Below are 6,558 nucleotides of genomic sequence, written 5' to 3' on the forward strand. Positions count from 1 at the left end.
TTGACAACTGTATTTAAATTTAGATCACGAAGAGAATTAAGGACTTTGGTCTCATTAAATTGGTGTATGGTTGATTAGCTCAAAAGATCATACTAATCAAAGTAATCAGAACATCAAAATTTTTAGATCAATTGAAATTTGCACAAATCTGTCAGAAGTGTCATCTGTGCTGGAAGATAGCATAAAGTAGTTTCAGCTGTTAGCATTAGTACTGTATATAGTGACAGAATCCATAATGCCCAATGGGACACCTGGACTTGTCACACATGTTCAGATCTACAATGCCCAGAGGAACAGCTTGGTTTTGTCCTAAATGGAAGCCGTGGGAGCTATTAGGGGATTTTTAGCTCTTCGTGCCTTCCTCTTTTGGCAAAAGCACACAGTTGTACAATTGGTTGACTCTTGTGTTTGAAGCAAACTGATATAAACAACATTTTCATGAACTTGGTAAACGAAGCATCCAAAATGAATAAGTGTTGTTAGTTGTGTTTTGTCATTCCAGTGTTACTATATTTTTTCTACTTTAGAAAGTGTAACTCTCAAAAGGAACTCCATATTTTGTTATAAGATATGGGTAAGAGAGAAATAGTATCTACAACATTCACTCTTTGTATAAAAATTCAAAATACTGTATAATTTGTAATAGCTTTAGATCAACTTAACTAGATCCCGAAAATGGCATGCACAAAATGTAAAACTCTTAATTATCTGTCGATCTTATTTTCAGGACTTAATCTGGATAAGCAAAATACTTGTAAATCTGAAATTTTCACCTTACCATAATTTATTATCTTTCTATGATAACTATAATGACTTTATAAATTTTAGTGAACTCGAATGTTAAACTATATAAGCGGAATTTTATTTATTTTTTTAAAGATTTTACTTGTTTATTTGACAGGCAGAGATCACAAGTAGGCAGAGAGGAAGGCATAGAGAGAGGAGGAAACAGGCTCCCTGCTGAGCAGAGAGCCTGATGCGGGGCTCGATCCCAGGACCCTGGGATGATGCCCTGAGCCGAAGGCAGAGGCTTTAACCCACTGAGCCACTCAGGTGCCCCTAAGCTGAATTTTAATATCAGGTCATGTGTCCTACATAATAAATATTTCTGACTATGCTGACTAGATGATCTATTCTTCTCAATTAATCAAATTCTGTGATTTAAGTTTTAAGGTAAGTCATGTACATATTAACTCCTCTAGCCTTTCTCCCACTTCTGGCAACAATTTCATTGAGTATTTTAAAAACATATTAGCAAGAAATTTATAGAAAAACGTGCCTCCAATACTTTTTACACCATATGACTTAATACACACATCACAGAAATTAATTCTGAGAATTTTAAATTGAGATTTTGAACTGCATTTAAGAGACTCCATTCTAAATAAAAATACAATTAAACACTGGAATTTTGGTAGTGGTTATTTTTGTCACCTGTACTAAGTTCCAGAGTTTGACTCAATTTTATTCTGCTGAAAAAACTGGTGGAGAAATAGTACTCCAAGTAAAACCAGCAGGATTTCTAGAGAAAGCATCAGGTGATTGACTGCTTAAACCTACATCAAGTCCGGTCACACTAGATATAATGGGGATGGGAAACTAAGTTTCTGGCTCTTTTGACCTCTAGAGTGGTAGAATTTGGCTGAAACCAAGACTTGTGTGGCAAAGAGGATCAGTTCCCAGCTATCCAAAAAAGACATGTATCTATTGTCCAACCTCTTTAACGTCTTTTCTCAAGTTTCTTTCTATGTCCTCCTTCTTTTTATTATCTGCTCTCCAGTGGAGAGTAAGTATCTGTAAGTATACCATCTGTAAGTATGCCTTCAGCTACCAAAATGACTCCCAAGTCATTGTTTCTACTAAGCTTCAGTAGACTCATACTACTAAGCTCTCTCACCTATATGTACAGAGGGCTCTTTCTCCACAAATAAGGCATCTGACTTCTCAATCTCAACTTCTCAATCTCAACATCTTCCCAGTCTCCATGTGTCTCTTCTCTCCTTCACATCTAGCATGTCATCAAGCCCTAGTGACTACCTTTTGATTTATTTTTATCTCTTTGTTTTCCTCATCATTTCCAATATTGCATTACACATAAACTAAGAACTTTACATACACTTGAATCAACTAGAAGGGATTTGTAAAATGCAGATTATTAGACTTCATTCTTTACCCTCTGAGTCAACGTCTAGAGTAATACCTCACAATCTATATTTTGTACAAGAAGTTTCCCCTAAATTCTGTTGTGTAATCTGGTTTGAGAATCACTGAACCATATTAAAAACTCATTAAGTAGTACTCATGACTCAGTTTCCCCTCCCTGCAGCATATTCTCTTCACTATAAGGTATTTAATTTAAAAATTATTGTTGGGCACCTAAATGGCTCAGTCAGTGTCTAACTCTTGGTTTCTGCTCAGTTCATGATCTTAGAGATGAGAGATCAAACATCACGTACAACTGTGTGCTCAACACAAAGTCTGCTTGAGATTCTTTCCCTCTCCTTTTGTCTCTCCCCCTCCTCACATGTCCGTGCTCTCTATCTCTCTCTTTCTCTCTAAAATAAATAAATTAAAAAATATTTATGGTGCTACTGATTATCTTAAAAGTTTTTGGTGTATGCCTATTGCCTGAGGAATAAATTTCAAGGTCCTTCATATGTCATTCAATTCATTTTGTCACAATTCACAAAATTCTTTTCCCTTATTTTCCCCTCAACCATGTGCCAGAATTATCTAAGACACTCAGGTATCTCCATAAATTCTCTAACACACTCAGGTATCCCCATAAATTTAGTAACTTAATAAAAATATTTGAAATGTCTTTCTTTTTTTTTTTAAATCTGTTAATGCCTGTACATTTTTAATAGTGAAATTTCTTCTTCTTTTTTTTAAATTTCATTTCAGCATAACAGAATTCATTGCTTATGCACCACATCCAGTTCTCCATGCAATACGTGCCCTATATAATACCCACCACCTGGCTACCCCAACCTCCCACCCCCGCACCTTCAAAACCCTCAGATTGTTTTTCAGAGTCCATAGTCTCTCATGGTTCATCTCCCTGTACATTTTTTGAACTGAAATAATTTCATTTTCTGTTACCTCAGTTCCCCAAATAGTTTTCATATTTTATAGTAGCAGTAAATAAAAGTAAGAGCATTCTGATTACTCTATGGCTTTATTTCAACTACTTTATTCCTCTTTTCTTTGTATATAATCCTAATGAATGCTCTTTCTATACTTACCGCATTTCATTTCAGGGGTCATCCTGTAACAAGATGGATCCTGAAAATGGAACATTGATGACAAAGTTTATTCTCACAAAATTCACATATCAACTACAGTGGCAAACACCCCTGTTCCTGGTGTTCTTGGTGATGTACCTCATCACCATTGTTGGAAACCTTGGGCTAAATGCTCTCATATGTAATGACCCTCACCTTCACATCCCCATGTACTTATTTCTTGGGAGTTTAGCTTTTGTGGATGCTTGGATATCATCCACAGTGACCCCAAAGATGCTGGTCAACTTCCTAACTAAGAGTAAGATGATCTCTCTCTCTGAACTCATGATACAGCTTTTTTCCTTTGTATTTGGTAGAACAACAGAATGTTTTCTCTTGGCAACAATGGCATATGATCGCTATGTAGCCATATGCAAATCGTTACTTTATCCAGTGATTATGACCTATAGTCTTTGCACCTGGCTGTTAGTCTCATCATTTGTAGGTGGTTTTGTTCATTCTGTAATTCATATAGGTTTCTTATTCAGATTAATCATTTATAATTCTAACATAATATATCACTTTTACTGTGACATCATGCCATTGTTTAAGATTTCCTGTACCGGCCCTTCACTTAATTTTCTGATGGTTTTTATTTTCTCTGGGTCAATACAGGTATTTACCATTCTGATTGTTCTAGTCTCTTATACACGTGTTCTCTTAACAATCTGAAGAAAGAAGTCTCTGAAAGGCATTAAAAAATCCTCTTCCACCTGTGGAGCTCATCTTTATATTATGGCCCTCTTCTCTTCAGATATGTGTGTCCTGGATCTGCACAATCGGATGATCAAGATATGATGGACTCTCTGTTTTATACTGTCATAATTCCTTTGTTAAATCCAATGATCTATAGCCTGAGAAATAAAAAAATAGTCATAGATTCAATGAGAAAAATGTTAAAGAGAAGTGTTTAGATCTCATGCTCTTATCTGTTCTCTTTTTCATTAAAAGCATGACAAATTATGCAGATTATATATGGTTCTGTTTGGCAAGTGTGAAAAGAATTTCCAATTATAATTGCCCTAGGGTTTAATGATTTATTAAAAGTGTTCATATCATACTAGAATCATTGAAGCATAAAACAAATAAAAATATCTTATATGCTTACATATTCTTCCTTGTAGTTTTATAAAATAATTCAGTGCTGTAGGTTGTACTTCTTCTGAACAGGAATTGATTATGATGTCTTTGATAATTATATAGCCATCTAGCCTGGAGGGTGGGCCATGCACATTTTGCCATACCCATTGACCATACACACCAGTGGAGGCAGGTTTATGGTTGAATCAACAACAAGACCCAAGAATTCTGCTAGCCATTTAAAGGTCTCTCATTCTACTTTATTTGGGGCATAGTGAATTTCACTTCATGTGGGTATTCAACAATTCTCAAAGCACTAAGGGAAGTAAAAAGAAATGGGGGAGCCATGAGGAAAATATAAGAAGGGACTTAAAACAGTGAGTGTCCAGCCACATTGTAAGAGATAGTCTTAGCCCAGTGTGGGTCTATGAGAAATGAAATGGAACCAGGCAGGGGGGAAAAGGAATGTTGCCTCTCATTGTCTATGATGCCTTCTACATGCCCTTTCTAGCTGTGTTTGTATGTTGTAGGGTAATCTGTAAAAGTCTGCTAATTCAGAAAGGTAAGAAAAGAGACTACAGAATTTTAAGTGGGATGGTCAGGGAGAAAAAAAGAGAAGTAGGAGAAGAGGAAGGAAATAGTCAATCTTTCTTTCCTTTTTTCTTTCTTTTGAAGAATAAAGCTAGTAAGATACATCAGTAATATGTAATTTTTTAATTTGTTGTTGAGGTGTAGACTTCAAAAGCATGTGTCCAAAATTGAAATAATGTTAAGATAATATGATGTCAGAGCACCTAGAGGGTGTCTCTATCATGAAAATGAGCAAGATTTTGGATGTTCTCTGTTCTAAGAATTTTTAAGTGTTAACTTTCTTCTACCCCATAATCTAAGTATAATGAGTGACCCAACTTCAAGTCCAATCCTGTCCTTCCTTTCTTAACATGGAAAATCCACACTATTCTACTGATACTCCTGAAGCCTTGGCCCTGATTCTGTGTTTTGTAAAACTTTGGTTACTTATCTTTTGTATCCTGATACTATTTCTTCCATAACATAGTCACTTTGTTATTCTTTTTTTTTTCCATTTTATTTATTTTTTCAGTGTAACAGTATTCATTCTTTTTGCACAACACCCAGTGCTCCATGCAAAACGTGCCCTCCCCATTACCCACCACCTGTTCCCCCAACCTCCCACCCCTGACCCTTCTTTCTTTTCAACATAACAGTGTTCATTGTTTTTGCACCACACCCAGTTCTCCATGCAACATGTGCCCTCACAAATACCCACCACCTTGTTCCCCCAACCTCCCACCCCCCGCCCCTTCAAAACCCTCAGGTTGCTTTCCAGAATCCATAGTCTCTCGTGGTTCACCTCCCCTTCTACCTCCCACCTACCCACAACTCCCTTCTCCTCTCCGTCTCCCCATGTCCTCCATGTTATTTGTTAAGCTCCACAAATAAGTGAAACCATATGATACTTGACTCTCTCTGCTTGACTTATTTCACTCAGCATAATCTCTTCCAGTCCCGTCCATGTTGCTACAAAAGTTGGGTATTCATCTTTTCTGATAGAGGCATAATACTCCATACTGTATGCGGACCACATCCTCCTTATCCATTCGTCCGTTGAAGGGCATCTTGGTTCTTTCCACAGTTTGGCGACTGTGGCCATTGCTGCTATAAACATTGGGGTATAGATGGCCCTTATTTTCACTATTTTTGTATCTGTGGGTTAAATACCCAGTAGTGCAATTGCAGGGTCATAGGGAAGCTCTATTTTTAATTTCTTGAGGAATCTCCACACTGTTCTCCAAAGTGGCTGCACCAACTTGCATTCCCACCAACAGTGTAAGAGGGTACCCCTTTCTCCAATACATGTTGTTTACTGTCTTGCTAATTTTGGCCATTCTAACTGGTGTGAGGTCGTATCTCAATGTAGTTGTAATTTGAATCTCCCTGATGGCTAGTGATGAAGAACATTTTTTCATGTGTCTAATAGCCATTTGTATGTCTTCAGTGGAAAAGTGTCTGTTCATATCTTCTGCCCATTTTTTGATATGATTATCTGTTTTGTGTGTGTTGAGTTTGAGGAGTTCTTTATAGATCCTGGATATCAACCTTTTGTCTGTACTGTCATTTGCAAATATCTTCTCCAATTCCGTGGGTTGCCTTTTTGTTTTGTTGACTGTTTCCT

The 6,558-nt window shown here is 36.8% G+C and overlaps 1 pseudogene; it reads left to right on the forward strand.

The window, feature by feature from the left end:
- Positions 1 to 3,278: 3,278 nt before the first annotated feature.
- LOC123940444 lies at positions 3,279 to 4,198 on the forward strand (annotated as a pseudogene).
- Positions 4,199 to 6,558: the final 2,360 nt, after the last annotated feature.

The sequence above is a fragment of the Meles meles genome, chromosome 4 (assembly GCF_922984935.1).
Source record: "Meles meles chromosome 4, mMelMel3.1 paternal haplotype, whole genome shotgun sequence".
In the NCBI taxonomy this organism is placed as follows: domain Eukaryota; kingdom Metazoa; phylum Chordata; class Mammalia; order Carnivora; family Mustelidae; genus Meles; species Meles meles.